General features: G+C 43.9%; 1 protein-coding gene across 4 annotated transcripts in view; it reads left to right on the top strand.

Annotated features, from left to right (window-relative positions):
* Nucleotides 1-20,004, top strand: part of DYRK1A (dual specificity tyrosine phosphorylation regulated kinase 1A) — a 696,908-nt gene that overhangs the window by 483,556 nt on the left and 193,348 nt on the right. The gene's annotated exons all lie outside the window — the stretch shown is intronic.

Raw genomic sequence — 20,004 nt, 5'->3', positions numbered from 1 at the left:
TCCATACCTTTACAGCCCATTATTGCTTAGACAAGGCCGGACAACAAGATTCCATCTTCAGCCAGTTTGTCTTGCTCAACCTATTTACAACTTGACGTACCAACACTCTTTCGCCTATCCGTTAGGGTTCAGGATGCCCTCCGCCAAATTCAACCCCAGTCCTAGTGCCTTGCACACCTGGCTACATTTGGTGCATACTCTGACATCCTCAGCTCCGGTACTCACCCCCATATGTGAGGACTACCATCCTGCTTGTCCTGTGAGAAAGCAAATGTTGCTTACCTGAAACAGGTGTTCTCACAGGACAGCAGGATGTTAGTCCTCATGAAACCCGCCTGCCACCCCGTGGTGTTGGGTTCGTTACGTTTCTTATTTTATTTTTCAGCACTTCCTGTAGCTTTTAAACAAGACTGAAGGGGGCCCCTGCTGACTGCAGGGTTAGTGCCATGCTGGGCATGCCCAGTAGGTGCCAGTCAAAGTTTTAGAAACTTTGACAAAAGTGTTCCGTGATTGGGCTCCATCCTGTGATGTCACCCATATGTGAGGACTAACATCCTGCTGTCCGGTGAGAACACCTGTTACAGGTAAGCAACATTTGCTTTATTTCCCACACTATGAGTATTATGTATACATAGCTATAGAGATGTCCTTTATGTCCCTTTTCTATACAAGTATTTAATGTATTACTTATTTTAGGGTTTTGTTTACCCATCCCTGACAATCCTAGTTTAAATTCCTCCTCAGCAGGTTTGCCAGTTTGTATTGGAAGATGTGCCCCTTCTTCAACAGGAGAACAATTGCTTTTCATTAGATCAGTATGGAGTCTAAGCCAAGTGACTAAGTAAAAATAGTGATCATTATTGGCAGGGTCTTGGGTCACTGGCTCTTTACTTTACATTTTAGTGCTTATTGCTAGAGAAATAATGGCATGTTAATTAAGAAGTAGTATTGGGACTGGGCATCTGATACACACATGCCAATTTTCAGCACCATTAAAAAGGTGGCAAAAATTCTCCATGGACAAGCAGGATCACATTCAGCCACATAAGTGATTGATGTCATCTGACAGCAAAAGTGCTGTGCCTTAGACCTCAGAAAGACAAAAGCTTTTCTGAAATGTGTAGAAGTTCCTGTGCATCTGTAAAGTATACCTATAAGGACCGTTTCATAAGATATATAGTTTTATTTCTTTTTTGTATTTTGCCTCTCTAAACTTAAGAAAATCTGAATCCATTTCATAGAAACAGACAATTTCTGCCTACAGATGTATTCTGTAAAATAAGGATATACCCAGAGCCACTTCGTTTTAGCTCAAAAATTAAAAGCAGGAAACTGAAGGGGAGGGGTAGATTGGATCAGTAAGATAATTCTGACTTCAACTGCTCCAGATATCACACACAAATTTATATTTTAGCAGAGTATGATTTGCCAGCGTGAAGCAGATAGAGACCTGAGACCTGTACAAGATTTTAGCACAACACGAGATGATGTCGAGATGATGTCCAAACAAGTAACTGCAGATATAAAACTCAGGAAAATACTGTAGACATTTTGCTAAACAGGCCATGATTACAATTGAGGTCTGACATGGACAGCCTTGCCATCCCATCAGATTTAAAATGAACTCTAGCCAGTTGGTAACAACTTTCTGACATAGCAGAGTGTCCCTTTGATTGTCATAAGGCTCAGCCATACCTAATGAGATATTTGTAAGGCCAATAATCAGATGCCTATAAACTGGCTAATCAGTGAAAGAGGCCTAATACCAGACATCGGCCACTTATGATCTGAATACCGATGATGACAGACTAAACCCCCCCTACGATGAATGCTTGCAAAATCATCAGCACAGAAGTCTAAACCAAGAAGATCACAACAGATATCAATCAGCAAGTGCAGGAAGCACAATGGCATGCTCTGCTAAAGATTTAAATTTAGCCAGACTTCTGAAGCAGCTACATTTCAGGTGATCTGAATCTTAGAGGAAGTAGCAACTTTAAGTAGTTAGCTTTATTAATAAATTTTGCATGAATCCCTGTTTTCTTAGCATATGGCCAGGGAAATCCAAAATCAGTGGGTTATGCACTTCTACCAGCAGATGGAGACGGAGCACATCTGACATCACAGTATATATACCCCTGCAGTGTCATCAGCTTACCAGTATTCTCTGTCTCCAGCAATTGGTGGATGTGCATCTCCCCATTGGGGATTTCTTAAAAAGAAAAAGAGAAGGAGTATTTGCCCCACTCTTCTCTGGTGATATCTTATGGTCTCCCCCTAAGTTGAGAATTCCTGGGGTGATTTCTGTGGTCCCTCAGATGAGTGCCTTGGTCTGGTAGCTGTTTTTTTCAATGGCCTGGACTTAGCTATTTAAAAAATCCCCAAACAATTTAAAAGGCAAGCGGGTGCAGAAAACCGAACATAGCTGTGAAGGTTTATGCCCTCTTCCCCCCCCCCCCTCCCCCCGGCAGCCAGAGAACTAGCTTGTACTCAGATGGGACAGGCTGTGCTCAGGTAAAGGCTAATTTAAAAAATAATATATTAATAGTGAAGGGGAATTGAGTAGGTAGTCCTCCCCACCTACCGTTCCGGTGAAGGAGTTCAGGGGCGGGGCAGCCTTGCGGGTCGAGCAGCTCTTTTGGCTAGGCCCTGCTCTAAGGCTCATCTGGTTCACCATGTGTTAGGCTACGGCAGTGATTTTGTGCGTTTTTTGTGCACTGCAGACTGCCCTCGTCTGTTTCTGTCAGAATGCTGTGCGGCCCATTGTGCATTTGGTTGGGCACATAGTTGGGTGCCTAGCTAGGCGCATAGGAGCGCCTGAGCCCAGTGCGCGCACACGTGTGTTTTTTTTGCATGCACTTTCTGAGCGTCCTGGAGTAGCTCAGTTTGGGCACTTATATGGACACAGTGTTGAGCACCTAATATTTTGAGTGCACTAATGTTAGATGCCTGTTAGGCAGACTAATGATGCCAATAGCGAAGATGCCTAAGTGCCTTGCCCTGCGTGTTGCTTGTCATAATCGGGCATCTCGGCCTGGAGTTCCCTTTAATTTGTGTTAGCACTGTTTGGAGGCTAAGGGAGAATTGCCTCCATCTGATTTTAGTAAGCCTGGTTCTTCCCAGCCTAGTGCAGGAATGGAAAAATAGCTGCCAAAAGGGTCAACTGATTTTGAAGCTCAACTAACTGGTTCGCCAGCGGGGGAAGATAGTTCAATGAGCACAAGACATCTCCCCCCTGGTTTTGGCATGGATTCTTCTGCCTTTTCTTGAGTAGAATTTTTTCAAGGACTATACTCCTTCCTTCAGACGCAGTCCCCAGCTAATCTTAAGTCAGGATCGCAGACGGTGAAATCCCGCATGCCTGGTGCTGCAGGTAAGCATCGGGGTATGCCTGGAGCTGATCTTCCCAGTAGGGATCCAGATGGGACAGAAAAGGACACTAATTCTTACTCCCTGGAGGATGGGGAAATTCCTCCAGAATTGGAGCCGAATAGAACTATGTTGCGGTTCTTTCATAGAGATGAGTTACTGGCTCTGATTTACCAGACATTGAAGATGGTGGGAGTACCTGGGACTGAATCCATATCTGAGCCAAAGAAAGATCCCATTTCGCTTTCCCTGTGGAAATCCTTATGTTTCTTCCCTATTATGGAGGCCATTCAAGAATGAATTGATTGTGAATGGGGTGCCCTGGAAGCTAATGTTATAGGGGGATGAGCCTTGGAAGGACTGTATGCCCTGGATCCAGTTGCGAGAGAGCAATTGTGTTTTCCGAATGTGGTTGCACTTCCCGTAGAAGGGGGAAGCAGCTTTAAAGGATGCACAGGCTGGAGAATTGAGGCTGTCCTTAAGCAGGCTTTTGAAGCAATGGCAAAGAATTTGCAGATAGCTTCCTGTTGTTCCCTGGTAGCTTGCTCTTGTTTACTGCTCTCTCAGGAGATTGATGAATCTGGTATAAATTCCAGGGTCGTGATAGAACCATCTTTGCTTCGGTGTTTACTGAAGAGGATGTTGGGGAGGTACCAGTACTGGAGAAGGTTTTCATGGGTAATGATTCAGATGGACTAAACTAAATCACGGTGAACCTAGAAGATGTGGTAGACCTGATTGACAAACTGAAGAGTAGTAAATCACCTGGACCGGATGGTATACACCCCAGAGTTCTGAAGGAACTAAAAAATGAAATTTCAGACCTATTAGTAAAAATTTGTAACCTGTCATTAAAATTATCCATTGTACCTGAAGACTGGAGGATAGCTAATGTAACCCCAATATTTAAAAAGGGCTCCAAGGGCAATCCGGGAAACTACAGACCGGTTAGCCTGACTTCAGTGCCAGGAAAAATAGTGGAAAATGTTCTAAACATCAAAATCACAGAACATATAGAAAGACATGGTTTAATGGAACAAAGTCAGCATGGTTTTACCCAAGGCAAGTCTTGCCTCACAAATCTGCTTCACTTTTTTGAAGGAGTTAATAAACATGTGGATAAAGGTGAACCAGTAGATGTAGTGTACTTGGATTTTCAGAAGGCTTTTGACAAAGTTCCTCATGAGAGGCTTCTAGGAAAAGTAAAAAGTCATGGGATAGGTGGCGATGTCCTTTCGTGGATTACAAACTGGCTAAAAGACAGGAAACAGAGTAGGATTAAATGGACAATTTTCTCAGTGGAAGGCAGTGGGCAGTGGAGTGCCTCAGGGATCTGAATTGGGACCCTTACTTTTCAATATTTTATAAATGATCTGGAAAGAAATACGACGAGTGAGATAATCAAATTTGCAGATGATACAAAATTGTTCAGATTAATGAAATCACAAGCAGATTGTGATAAATTTCAGGGAGACCTTGTGAGACTGGAAAATTGGGCATCAAAATGGCAGATGAAATTTAATATGAATAAGTGCAAGGTGATGCATATAGGGAAAAATAACCCATGGTGAGACCGCACCTTGAATACTGTGTACAATTCTGGTTGCCGAATCTCAAAAAAGATATAATTGCGATGGAGAAGGTATAGAGAGAGGCTACCAAAATGATAAGGGGAATGGAACAGCTCCCCTATGAGGAAAGACTAAAGAGGTTAGGACTTTTCAGCTTGGAGAAGAGACGGCTGAGGGGGGATATGATAGAGGGGTTTAAAATCATGAGAGGTCTAGAACAGGTAGATGTGAATCGGTTATTTACTCTTTTGGATAATAGAAAGACTAGGGGGCACTCCATGAAGTTAGCGTGTGGCACATTTAAAACTAATCAGAGAAAGTTCTTTTTCACTCAACGCACAATTAAACTCTGGAATTTGTTGCCGGAGGATGTCGTTAGTGCAGTTAGTATAGCTATGTTTAAAAAAGGATTGGATAAGTTCTTGGAGGAGAAGTCATTACCTGCTATTAATTGAGTTGACTTAGAAAATAGCTACTGCTATTACTAGCAAAGGTAACATGGAATAGACTTAGTTTTTGGGTACTTGCCAGGTTCTTGTGGCCTGGATTGGCCACTGTTGGAGACAGGATGCTGGGCTTGATGGACCCTTGGTCTGACCCAGTATGGCATGTTCTTATGTTCTTAACCCACAGCCACCTTTTTGGCAGATGCAGGCTGCGATTTGGTCCACATTTTGGCCAGAGGAATAGCTTCGGTAAAAGCAGCTAGGCGTCCGCTATGGCTGAGAAACTGGTTGGCTAATACAGTCTCACAGTCTAACCTTATGAAGTTGCCCTTTAAATTCTCACTCATTTGGGAATGAGCTGAAGAAAATGGCCAATAAGTAGGGTGAGTCCCTGGTTTCTCGATTACCAGAGGATAAGAAACAGGCTCCATGTTCCTTCACCATGAGAGGTCGTACTAGGGGGTTCAGACGTTTTCGACCCTACAGAGGGAGTGGCCTTTCAGAGGTTTCGAACTTTGGTTAGATCTCAGTCCTTTTGCCCCAGGCAGCCCAGATAGGGCGCAGGCTCAGGTAGTGGAGCAACCTAAGCCTCCCAATGAAGGTATGCTGACCCATCTTCGGGAACAAGAGAGGAATTCGTCTCTCTCTTTTTTTTAATCAGAGGTGGGTCACAATCATGACAAACCAGTGGGTTCTAGAGGTCATAAGAGATGGCTATGTGCTGGAGTTTTGCAGTGTTCCTCGGGACAGGTTTATGGTATCTGCAGAAGACAGGCAGTGGAGTGTATGTTGTCAAGACTTCTCAGCCTGCAGACATTGGTTCCAGTGACCACATCTCAAGAAGAAATGGGCCGATACTCCATTTATTTCATTGTGCCCAAGAAGGAGGGCTCTTTTTGTCCCATCCTGAATCTCAAAGGAGTCAACAGTCATTTGCGTGTGACTTGTTTTCACATGGAAATCTTGTGCTCAGTGATAATGGCAGTACAGTTGAGGGAGATTCTGACTTCTCTGGATATGTCCAAGGCATACCTGTATATTCTCATATGACTAGAGCATCAACTATTTCTGTGTTTCACAGTTTTGGGGCATCATCAGTTTCGAGCGCTACCTTTTCATTTGGCAACTGCACCCAGAACGTTTTCCAAGGTTATGGTGGTGGTGGCAGCAGCGGAGTTGAGAAAAGATGGGATCCTGGTACACCCATACTTGGACGACTGGCTGATTCAGGCCAAGAATCTGGAAGAAAGTCTCCAGGTATCACACAAGATGATCTCCTTGTTGCAGGAGCTAGGTTAGGTTGTGAACCTGGCCAAGAGCTATCTTCAGCCATCACAGTCGCTAGAGTATCTTGGTATTCATTTCAACACGAAACAGGGCAGGGTGTTCCTGCCCGGAGGGCTGTATTGAGAAGCTAATGGCGCAGGTGCGTCTATTGACTACCATAATACGCCTGACAGTATGGTCCTATATACACGTGCTTGGATTGATGGCAGCGGCTCTGGAGGTGGTGCCATGGAGAAGGGTGCATATGCATTGTCTTCAGCATGCTCTGCTGTCTCGTTGGAGCCCCCAGTCTCAAGACTATTTGATTGGCTCCACCTGCCGATGGAGGTCTGCACTTAAATGCAGTAGTGGTTAAAAGCAAATCATCTAAGAAAGGGGGGTTTCCCTATGATCACTGGTTTGGCTAGTATGCACGACAGATGCAACCTCCAGGTTTGGGAGCTCACTGTCAGGAGCAGACAGTGCAAGGATGCTGGAGTGCAGAAGAGTCTCTCTGGAACATCAATCAGCTGGAAGCCCATGCGATCCAGTTGGCATGCTTGCGGTTTGACGACAGATTGCAGGATTGAGTGGTCCAGATAATGTCCTACAGTGCAACAACAGTGGTTTACATCAATCAGCAGGGAGGAAAAAGAGCCAGCAAGTGTTGCAGGAAATAGCAGACTTCTAGAATGGGCAGAACTGCATTTTAAGGAGATCTCAGCCTCGTACATTGCAGGAAAAGAGCCGACTTTCTCAGCAGACAGAGTCTGAACTCAAGAGAATGAGACTTGTCAAATGAAGCATTTCAGCTAATAGTGGATCATTGGGGTCTTCTGTTTATGGACCTAGTGGCGACTTATCATAATGTGAAAGTCTCTTGATTCTTCAGTCGAAGGAGAGATACAAAGTCTTTGGGCATCAATGCCCTTATGCTGGATTGGCGGATGATGAATCGGAAGATCGAGAGTCACAGGGAAATGGTGCTTCTTGTGGCAGCAGATTGGCCCAGAACACTGTGGAATGTAGATTTGCAAAGGCTCCTTGTGGACTCCCCCCTCTGGCACACAGGGATCTGCTATGGCAGGGACCTGTTCTTCACGAAGATCCGATTCGATTTTGTCTTACGGTATGGCCTTTGAGAGGGCTCGGTTGCTGAAGCATAAATATTCTATGTGGTGATTGCCACCTTGCTACGAGCAAGAAAGTTCTCTACTTCCTTAGCCTATGTGTGGGTTTGGCTAGTGTTTGAGGCTTGGTGTGAAGATTGAGGAGGTCTTCCGCATTCGGTTAAGATCCCACTCATTTTGGAATTTTTGCAGGATGGATTGAGTGTTTGAGGCTTGGTGTGAAGATCGAGGGGGTCCACTAGAGCTCAGGCAGTGTCATGGGCAGAGGTTAGATTGTTGTCTCCTGTCAACAAATGTCGAGCTGCAACGTAGTACTCTTTACACACCTTTTCCAGGCATTATCACCTGGATGTGCAGGCCCGGGAGTACGCAGCCTTTGCGTGTGCACTTTTGACTGGACTGTGGATAGTCTCCCGCCCTGTTCAGGAGTAGTTTTGGTACATCCCACTGGTTTTGGATTTACCTGTCTGTATAGTAAGAAAGGAGAAATTACTACTTACCTGATAATTTCCCTTTCTTTAATAAGGACAAGTAAATCCACCTTCCCGTCCTTGGCTGCCGGATGGTTGTGCTATTGTCCTCCTGCGAGGCTGAGTGTTCCAGGGAGTACTAGTAAGTGTCAATCTAGTCCTTAGACGAGTGTTATTACACTCTTTGAGCTCAGTGTTTTCCTGTTGGCTGAGTGCTGGAATGGATATCTGTTAATAATCAAGTTTTGTTAGTTTGTCCATAATTGGCTTTTGCATTGATACTGATGGGCTGATGTCACTGCAGGGGTATATATATATATATATATATATATATATATATATATATATTGTGATGTCAGTGATTTACTCTGTCTCCATCTGCTGGTAGAGGTGCATAACCCACTGGTTTTGGATTCACCAGGAAAATATGAGGTACGGTAAGTAGTAATTTCTTCTTTTAAGTGATAGCCCAGCCCGGAGGTGATAATATTAGAAAGGGTGGGGGTCATATAACCTATAATTGACTTGTATGTGTTTACAGAACCTTGGAAGTGGGGGTCCGCTAAGGCTTAGCCCATTTGTACATGTCAAATAATTATTCTGGCGATCTGTTTGTTGCAATAGGAATCCAGGATTTTCAGATTCGGCTTATGATTAGCATTCCCTGTGTATAGTCAGCATTAAATTTAGAATGGCATGTTTTCAGATGTTGTCTAGAAAAGAAGGGAAAATTAATGGTCAACTGGAAAAACTATTGATAAAAGGCCCCTTCCAACAAACAACTGAGGAAGGAAATGATAGTTTTTACATCTGTAAAGTAAGAGAGAACATATACAAGTTATTAACCTCACAGAATTACATTTTTTTAATTGATTTCAAACAATATTACATTGAACCAATGCATATAGAAAAATCAGAAAGGAAAATTCACTTATTTCACAATACCATTATTACAAGAAAAAGGTAATTTCTTATCTGAATATTATAAGAATACTCAGAGGGCAAACTTTAAAGCAGATTATACTACACTTATTACTAAGAAAACTGCATAGATATTACACCTTTCTTAATAGCCAACTCCTTCTAGAGGTTCTCAGGAGTAAGAGACCAGATCCTGACTCAGCTGTTCTTCTTCCATGAAAATATATCTATTATTTTGAAATACAATTATATATCTACAAGGAAATCTAAGATGAAACTTAGCTCCTCTAGCAATTACTTCATTTTTCATCTGAAGAAAAACTTTCCTTTTTTCCTGCATCTTTCTTGTGATTTCAGGAAATATCCTAATTTGCTTTCCATAAAATAATTGTTGTTGTTTACGAAAATATAGTTGAAGGATCTTATCTCTGTCTACTTGCTGCACAAACGATACCAAGAGCGTGGCTCTCTCCTCAGTTGTTGTTTCAAAGGATTTCTCTATTATGTCCGATAAATTATCAAATGACTTTTCCTCCTGCTTTTTTTTTTATCCTGTTTAAGAGGTAGGTAAATTATTTTAGAAATCAGAGGTAGTGATGTTTCTGTATAACCTAATATATTTATTAGATAACTCTTAAAAAGATCTTTTGCTGACATCCATCTTGTCCGAGGAACATTAAGAATTCTTAGATTTGTTTTCCTCAATTCATTCGCAAAATAGGCAATCTTCTTTAACATAATCATATCTGATTTTATCAGATTACATTGAACCTCTTTGACTTCTTTTAACTCTAATTCAGTTTCTTTAACTTTAGCTTCTATCTCGGTAATAGCCTTCTCTTGAAACACAGAATTACATTTTTACTGTGTGTCTCTTATTCAGAGAGAGAGAGAGAGAGAGAGAATGCAGCTTCTGCTGTATTCAGTGTCATTATTATCTCTTTACTTGCGCTGTAATAATTATACAGGAAAATGGTTAAAAATACTTTATATTCTGTTATTGTCAGGAAACCTCTGAAATAATGGGTGCTTTCTTATCTTTCTTTGTCTGATAGTGTGGTGTTTTCAGTAGTTTACAGTACCACTCTGCTCAAGGTGGAGCCCATCCCATCGGAAAAGGCTCCCCTTTCTCCAGAAAGTTCCCCAGTTCCTAACAAATCTTAAAACCCTTTCTTCCCCGCACCACCAAATCATCCACACTTTGAGACTATGGAGCTCTGCCATCCTCTGAGGTCCTGTGCATGTTAATGAAGAGCATTTTTGAAAATGCAACCCTAGAGGTTCTGGATTTCAGTTTCTTATCTAAGGGTGTACATTTAACCTCCAGAACCTCCATCCTGCAACTTCCTATGTCATTAATACCTACATGTACCAAGCAAGCTGGCTCTTCTCCAGCACATGCTAAAATCTTATCTAAATGGCATGCAATGTCTGCTACCTTTAGACAAGCCACCAAACGATCCTCACACCCATCAGCCACCCAGCTATCTGCTTTCCTAATGATTGACTCACCCACTATAACAGCTGTCCTAACCTTCCTTCCTGGGCACAGACTCCTGGAGATACATCCTCGGTGCAAGAGGATAATGCATCATCTGAAGGGCAAGTCCTAGCTACAGGATCACTTCCTGCCACCAAGGTGATTGTCCCCTGCTAGGAGACCTTGCTCCTCCAAAGCAATTCACAGGCTGCCATTCTGAAGTTGGGACCACTTTCCTCTGTCCCTGAAGATCTCCTTTATATACGTGTCTGTCTTCTCAGCTCCTCAAGATCCACTTTAAAATGGCGAGAGTCTCAGCTACAGCACAGCCATTGGGGTGCTCATCTTATCTTTGCTAGGAGCCTCAGGCCTCCAGAATGATGTGTATGACAGACTCACAAACATTGTTGCACTAATGGTGGACCCTTGGCCCGAGGTAGGGTTGACACTACCTGCAGGGCAAGCCCCATGGATCCCCTCTGTCGGGAGGCGGAGCAGGCTAGGAGATGGAGGCCGACTGGAGCTTCACCAGTACCAGCCCATGTTCCCCCTTATGTTGAGCCCTTGGATGCTGGGGCCGGCTGGACGTAGGTGGGCCTCTGTGTGATGACTCCCAGTTGATGTAGACAAGGGTATGCCAGCAACCAGCAGAGATATTGGAGGGCTGAAGGATGGTCCAGACGAGGCAGGGTTCCAGAGACCCAGATGCCAACAGGAACAGAGGTGAGCAGGGGGCATCCAGGAAAAGATAGGCCGAAGCCTGAGAGGCCAGGTCCATGGGATACCAAACGAGAGTTCAAGGCAAGCTGGAGTCTGGATAGACGGCAGGAAGGCACAGTACCAGAAGCAGAGCTGAGGTCAGAGCCAGAAGATCAGATCAGGCGTAGTCCAGACGAAGCAGGGGTCAATACCAGAGAATCAGTCCAAGCGTAGTCCAGGCGAAGCAGGGGTACAAGGAACAGATGAAGGAACAAGCAGAACCAGGAACAACGACAGGAACCAGCAACTAACACACAAGCAATCGTGGAGACCTGTTGCCAAGGTAGGGAACAAGTGGCTGGGCCCTTCCTTTTATACAGAGACCCAGTGTGGTCACCATCCGGGGCCGCAGGCTACTTTCCTACCGCGGCCCCTTTAAGAATGTGCGCACCTAAGCCAGGGCCCGGAGGAAGCAGAGCGACGGCGTTACTCTGCGGCCCGCGCAGGGAGGAACCAAGCAGGAGTCAGAAGCGGCAGAGGTGGCTGCAGGCGCTCTGGAATGGAGGTGGCTACCCACCACCGCGAACGAAGGTGAACCGGAGTTAACAGCTGGATTCCTGGGGTGAGTAGGCCCAGGCATGGGCCCACCACAGCCGAGACGTGCCGTGGTGAGCCATGCACTGTTGAGAAGCTCTTTAAAGAGAAAATATGTTGCCCAATATGGTTTGTTTATCTCCCCTGTTTTGTTGAAAGTTTGTGCTTAGTTAAATATTCCCTCTTGTGTGACTGTTCATCCTGCTTATTAACAGAGAAAACTAAGTTGCTTACCTGTAATGGTTGCACTCTTTAGGTAAGATAATCAGCCACACATACCCACTCTCCCTCTCCTGTTGGTGTTGGTTTAGCTTAGCTTATATGGTGGTGATTATGCAAAAATGTCTGTGCATGCTCAGAAAAGCCTTGGAGGGTTTTCTGAGCTCTGAGAGAGCTTTTTTCTATTTATTTATTTATTTATTTATTTATTTAAAGGCTTTTATATACCGATGTTCATGTAATATTACATATCGCGTCGGTTTACAGAGAACTAAAGTTAGAAATTACATCGAAACATGTGGGGTACATATAACAAGGCGAATGTAATAAGAATTATAGATAATCCAAAAACTTAGTATTACATCTATTACATGTAATAAGAATTATAGATAAACAAAACTTGGTATTACATCAAACATAGTAAGCATATGTGATACATATAACAAGGCATAAGTAGTAAGAATTATAAAATTATAAAACCAAAATTTAGTATTACATCTAACGTATTAAACACAATTGTATGAAACGTGGGAACATAAGTATATACCTGAAAACAGACAAACAAAAGGGCGATAGCCCCAGAGATTTTTCTAACCCTGGATCATGGTCCGGGAGTAGACTAGCATGGGATAAGGTTAAGAATGAGAAATGAGTGGTCAGAACAAAGCTGAGGTGATGGGGTTAATTGAAACCTTTAAGTGAAGGCTTTTGTGAAAAGCCAAGTTTTAGTCGAAGGTCCGTGGGGAGGGCATTCCAATGTGTGGGACCGGCGGTCGAGAATGCACGTTTCTTAAGCAATGACTTAGCTGGAGGTGCATAGAGTGTGCCTAAATAACTGGTTCTGCTTGGTCTGGATGATGAGTGATGACGAAGGGGGCAGTTTAGTTCTAGCGAGGTTTGGTAGTGAATGGTCTTGTGGGTTATGGTTAGAACTTTGAACAAGATTCTGGATTTAATGGGGAGCCAATGTAGGTTTTTTAGGATTGGTGTGGTGTGTTCTCCTCTGCTAGAATTGGTTAAGATCTTGGCAGCGGAGTTCTGTAACATTTGTAGTGGTTTGGTGGTGATAGCTGGAAGGCCGATTAGCAGGGAGTTGCAGTAATCAATTTTTGAGAATAAAATTGCTTGGAGAACTGTTCTAAAGTCCTGAAAATGGAGGAGAGGTTTCAGCTTTTTTAATATGTGAAGTTTATGAAAACATTCTTTTGTTGTATTATTGACAAATTTTTTTAGGTTCAGCCTGTTGTCAATAATTACACTGAGGTCTCTTAAGTGTGTGGAGGAGGTCATTTGGGGTGTGATGGGTTTCTACATCAGTAGAATCAGTAGGGTTTCTACATCAGTACCATCAAATGATATCACTCACTTGTGGCTGATTATCTTGCTGTCTATGGTGAATGCTGGTTACAGGTAAGCAGTTTAGTTTTATCAACTAATCTGATGCTGATAGGACTCGGGAAACATTTGAGCCTTGTTTTTGTTATCTTTCACTGTTAATTTAATGCAGTTTTGTACATTTGACAGCTATTGACAGCATATGATTGTTTGAATGAAATATGCACTCTGTAAAGTATTTGTACTGCTTATACTATTTCAATAAAAGGAAAAATGCCTTCCCCTCACTATCCTTATTAGGTACTGATAGGTCTTGTATGATATGTGATGGCATTTCTAGCTCTGGAACTTTCTTAAAGTTCACATACCTCAGATGAGGAGTTACCTTTTGGACCTATCTCTTCTTCAGAAGGTCCTTATCTAAACTTTTTCTATATTTTATTTATTTTATGCTGGTTTAGGAATTATCCCAGGGCAAGTAGGATGCTAGTCCTCACATATGGGTGATGTCACTGACGGAGCCCTATCATGGAAAACTTTCTGTCAAAGTTTCTAGAAACTTTTGACTGGCACACTGAGCCCACTGAGCATGCCCAGCATGCCATGATCCCTCGCGCCACAGGGATCTCCCTTCAGTCTTCGTTTTTCCGTGCTGCAGTTAGCATCGCGGAGCAGGAGTCCTGTGTGAACTTCTTCACACAACTTTTGTCTAAAATCAAATTTAAAATCCCTCTTTTTCTCATTCCCCACATCGAGATCTCTCTTCAACCACCGGCCAGTGATAAAAATTTTTTGTTTCCGACTCGATTCGAGTTCACAAAACATTTGGTCAGATAGCCATTGATGGCTGTCCCGTTTTTCATGGCCACAGGTTTTAAAAAATGCCCTAAATGTAATCGAAGTATGTCGATTACTGTTCCACACTTTGAGTGTGTACTATGTTTGGGACAATCCCATGACGTTTTGTTGTGCTCAAAATGTGCGGAAATGACCGCTAAAGGTCGAAAGGCACGTCAGGAGAAGATGGAACACCTTTTCCACATCCAGCTACTGCCTTCTACGTTGATGTCCACTCATTCTTCTCTGGCCAGAGCGTCGAAAAAGCTGGTTATTAAAAAACGTCAATTGGAGGGTTCTGGAGACCGGTCGCCACCGACCCCATCTGCGGCATCGAATTCAACGTCCGGGCTTGTAAAAGTCACTGAACACCGTATAAAACATCGGCATCGACATTCCTCGATTCTGGAGGCCCTGTTATCGCCGGAGCAGCCTGGAGCCAAGAGACCTCGTCTACAGGAATCACTGAGGCCTTCTACACCAAGGCATTCCTCACCTCTAGAGGTGCCGGACATCGAGCCACCACAGGGCCCTGTGGTAGAGCCGATGACGCCTTGACTGCCACCACTTATAGCTGCTCTGCCTGCATCAGCTATAATGGAGGAACTGAGTGGATTCATCCGTCAGGCAGTGTGAGAAGCGCTTCAGGAATTCTGACCATCGGCACTGATGACTCCTCCAATGCTGATACCATTGTTGAAGCTGACACCATTGTCGATGCCGGTGCCTGCACCGATGCCGGTGCCATCCCCAAAGACAGGACAAGCACCGATGCCGGGACCAGCACCGATGTCATCACCATTCCCGATGCCAGTACCCATACCTGGAAGTCCAATACAACCAGATGCTTTGATTTTTCAACCGCTCATGGAAAAACTCGATGCCCTCATCGGTGCTTTGCCATCACAACCTATTCCTACTAAGCCAGCAGGTATAGGAGATACTTTTGGTCCGTCCCCACTCGATGAACCTCAACCAGGACCTTCAGGATTGTTCAGACCAGCGGTGATGTTACATGGAAACCGATGTGATGTTTTCCTAACGAATGTCGGTATACAAAAATTTTAAATAAATAAATAAAATACCATCAATATCACCGAGGTCTTCTCTTGCTTCTCCTTCCAAACATACACCATATGACTCCTGGGAGGATAGAAACACAGATTCATCATCGGAAAGTTTTATGTCTGAACCATCTCCTCCTGAAGGAAGAAAGACGTCTCCTCCAGAAGACTTATCCTTCACCACTTTTATAAAAGATATGGCAGACACAATCCCTTTTAAATTAGTGTCTGAGGAGGATACAAGGCAACAAACATTAGAAGTTCTTCAATTTGTGGATCCCCCTAAGGAAATCCTAGCCATTCCTATTCATGAGGTCCTGGTAGAGTTAAAACATAGATTGTGGGAACATCCATGTTCAGTCCAGCCAGTCAATAGCAGAATGGACACCACATATCTAGTACAGCATATACCTGGTTATCAAAGGGCACAACTACCACACCAATCAGTAGTGGTTGAGTCGGCTCAGAAAAAAATCTAAGAGAGTATGACCTCATTCGTCTACCCCACCAGGGAAGGATCACCAATTCCTAGACTCTCTAGGAAGGAAAGTCTTCCAAGGAGCAATGCTTAACTCCAGGATAGCATCTTACCAACTCTACATGACACAATACCAGAGAAATCTCTGGAAACAAATGCAGCAGCTCACTGATTCCCTACCTCAGCAATACCAGGATGCAGCTAATGCAATTGTCCATAAAGAACTAGAAGCTGGAAAACATGAGGTTCGTACTACATACGACAGCTTCAAAACTTCTTCAAGGGTTGCAGCTTCGGGGATCAGTGCATGCTGTTGGGCCTGGGTGAAAGCCTCTGACCTCAGGCCTGAGGTACAAGATAAATTGGTAGACTTATCTTGTGTGGGCGACAACCTTTTTGGATCAAAGGTTCAGGATGCAGTAGCCCAACTTAGAGCATACAGAGACACTGCGTCATTTATCTGCTGTCCCACAAGACTCTTCTTCAGTGTCACGTCATCAACCAAGAAAAGATACCAGAAAGCCGTACTACAGGCCCAGAAGGTATTATCCACCGGCACCTAGGGGCAGATCTTCCCGACCACAACAAAGATCTCAGCCCAGGCAATCTAGAACTGCTAGGCCTCAACCACCAGCGCAAACAGGACCAGCTGCTGGTTTTTGAGACAACACCAGAGAACAGCAGCCATCTCCACAACCCCAACCCAAACGTACCAGTAGGAGGTCGAGTCTCCTTCTATTACAACCATTGGTTACAGATAACAACAGACCAATGGGTACTCTCCATAATATCACATGGTTATCAACTCAATTTCCTATCAATTCCAAAAGACTCTCCTTCAAAATCTCTTTGGATAAATAAAAATCACATCACTCTTCTGCAAGCAGAATTATCCACCCTTCTGAGAGCCAGGGCTGTGGAACCGGTACCCGGCCTCAGCAGGGCAGAGGATTCTACTCCCGTTATTTCCTCATTCCAAAGAAAACAGGCCTACGTCCCATCCTAGACCTCAGAAATCTCAACAAATTTCTACAGAAAGAGAAATTCAGGATGGTCTCGTTAGGCACCATGCTTCCCCTTCTTCAGACAGGAGACTGGCTCTGTTCTCTGGATCTACAAGACGCTTACACCCACATTCCAATATTCCCTCCTCATCGCAAGTATCTGCGTTTCCTGGTGGGTCAACAGCATTTCCAATACAGGGTTCTACCATTTGGACTTGCCTCAGCACCCAGAGTATTCACAAAATGCCTAGCAGTAGTAGCGGCGCAATTACACAAGAAAAGTGTACACGTTTTCCCCTACCTGGACGACTGGCTCATCAGAAGTCAATCTCAACAAGGAGCTCTGGCTTCTCTCAGACGAAGAATCAATCTGCTCCACTCGATGGGTTTTCTCATCAATTACCAAAAGTCCCATCTCATCCCGTCTCACCTACTACAATTCATTGGAGTAGAGTTGAACACCATACTATCAAGAGCCTTCCTACCCGAAGATCAGGCGGAAACACTCTCTTTATTAGCAAACTCGCCACGTTCGCAGAAACAAGCGACAGCTCATCAGTTTCTAACTCTACTAGGTCACATGGCCTCCACAGTTCATGTCACAGCTATGGCCAGATTAGCCATGAGAATATCCCAATGGACATTGAGATCACAATGGATACAAGCAATTCAACCACTGTCATCTCCAATTCAAATAACCCACCAGTTACGTTCATCTCTCCTTTGGTGGGTAAACAGGGACAACTTGCACAAAGGCCTACCCTTCCAACAACCAGTTCCACAAATAACTCTAACTACAGATGCAGCCACCTTAGGTTGGGGAGCTCACATAGACAATCTCCAAACCCAAGGTACTTGGACGACACTCGAAGCAACATTTCAAATCAATTTCCTGGAACTTCGAGCTATATGTTATGCTCTACATGCGTTCAAGGACTGCCTTTCACACAAGACTGTTCTGATTCAGATGGACAACACAGTCGCCATGTGGTACCTGAACAAACAGGGAGGTACGGGCTTGTATCTCCTTTGTCAAGAAGCCGCACAGATTTGGGACTGGGCCCTGACACATTCCATGTTTCTCCGGGCCACTTTTCTAGCCGGCATTCACAACATAGTTGCAGATCACCTCAGTCGTCAGTTCCAACCTCACGAATGGTCCCTGGATCCCCTAGTAGCGACCAGGATATTTCAGAGTTGGGGACAACCAACAATAGACCTCTTTGCATCAGACTTGAATCACATAGTGGACAGATTCTGCTCTCTACACAAACAGAGACACCAGCCAGCCAAGGACGCCTTTGCTCGCCCTTGGAAGCCAGGTCTTCAATACGCGTATCCCCCGATACCGCTAATAACCAAAACTCTAGTGAAGCTGCAACAGGACAAGGGGTCCATGATACTCAAAGCCCCATATTGGCCTCGACAAATGTGGTTTCCCATACTTCTCGACCTATCGATCACAGAGCCAATTTGCCTGGGCACAGCACCCAATCTCATAACCCAGGACCAGGGCAAGTTGCGTCATCCCAAACTTCAATCCCTGACAGCCTGGATATTGAAAGCTTGATTTACAACCACTCAATCTTTCAACTAATGTCTCTCAAGTGCTTATAGCTTCACGTAAACCTTCCACAAGAAAAAACTATTCTTCAAAATGGAAAAGATTCACCTTGTGGTGTACTCAAAAAGACATCAACCCTTTTTCCTGCCCCACATCATTCTTACTAGACTATCTATGGCATCTTTCAAACTCTGGTATCCAGACCTCGTCTATAAGAGTACATTTAAGTGCAATCTCAGCTTACCATCAAACAATAGGAGATGAACCAGTATCCGTGCAACCTCTTGTCAGTAGATTTATGAGAGGTTTAATTCACCTTAAACTACCAATATGGCCACCAGTCACAGAATGGGACCTTAATTTAGTGCTAACAAGGCTCATTCTTCTCCTTCTGAACCCATGAATTCCTGCAATGTTAAATTTCTCACATGGAAGACTATCTTCCTAATAGCCATTACATCTGCTAGAAGGGATTGTCACATACTCACCCTATACGAAATTCCTACATGACCGAGTGGTATTCCGTACACATCCAAAATTCCTTCCCAAGGTAGTTACGGAATTCCATTTGAACCAATCCATAGTTTTGCCCATATTCTTCCCAAGACCTCATTCTCACCAAGGTGAGAGGGCTTTACATACCTTGGGACTGTAAACGTGCGCTAGCATACTACTTAGACCGCACTGCAGTCCACATGAAATCTACTCTTTGTTTCTTTTGATCCAAACAAACTCTATCCAACTGGCTAGCAGATTGTATAGAGTTCTGCTATGACAAAGCAGGCCTTCCTCTCCAAGGACGAGTAATGGGGCATTCAGTAAGAGCAATGTCAACCTCAGTAGCACACTATCGTTCAGTGCCAATTCTTGACATATGTAAAGCTGCAATATGGAGTTCTCTTCACACTTTTGCAGCTCATTACTGTTTGGATAAAGAAGGAAGACAAGATTCAGCTTACGAACAATCTGTTTTAAAGAACTTGTTTCCAATATAATCCCAACTCCTTCTACATCCAACTGACTGTGATTTTCGGCTGCCTCAATTACTAATTACCCATATGTGAGGACTAGTATCCTGCTTGTCTTGGGATAAAGCAAAATTACTTACCTTGTAATAGGTGTTATCCCAGGACAGAAGGATGTAGTCCTCACGAATCCCGCCCGCCACCCCGCAGAGTTGGGTCCGATACATTTTATTATTTTATTTTTGCTAACGCTTATTGTTACATACGAGACTGAAGGGAGACCCCTGTGACTCGAGGGATCATGGCATGCTGGGCATGCTCAGTGGGCTCTGTGTGCCAGTCAAAAGTTTCTAGAAACTTTAACAGAAAGTTTTCCGTGATAGGGCTCCGTCAGTGAAGTCACCCATATGTGAGGACTACATCCTGCTGTCCTGGGATAACACCTATTACAAGGTAAGCAATTTTGCTTTTTCATCAGTTAAACTTTTCAGGTGGATTTGTCGTCTTCTATTGTATTCTCCCACTAATCTTCACTCAGAAAATACCTTTCCATTCTCAGGGACCAAATCAATGACTTTATTCTCTTAGAGTC

Source organism: Rhinatrema bivittatum, chromosome 5, assembly GCF_901001135.1.
Source record: "Rhinatrema bivittatum chromosome 5, aRhiBiv1.1, whole genome shotgun sequence".
NCBI classification, from domain to species: domain Eukaryota; kingdom Metazoa; phylum Chordata; class Amphibia; order Gymnophiona; family Rhinatrematidae; genus Rhinatrema; species Rhinatrema bivittatum.
This window is presented reverse-complemented; position numbering and strand designations above follow the sequence as displayed.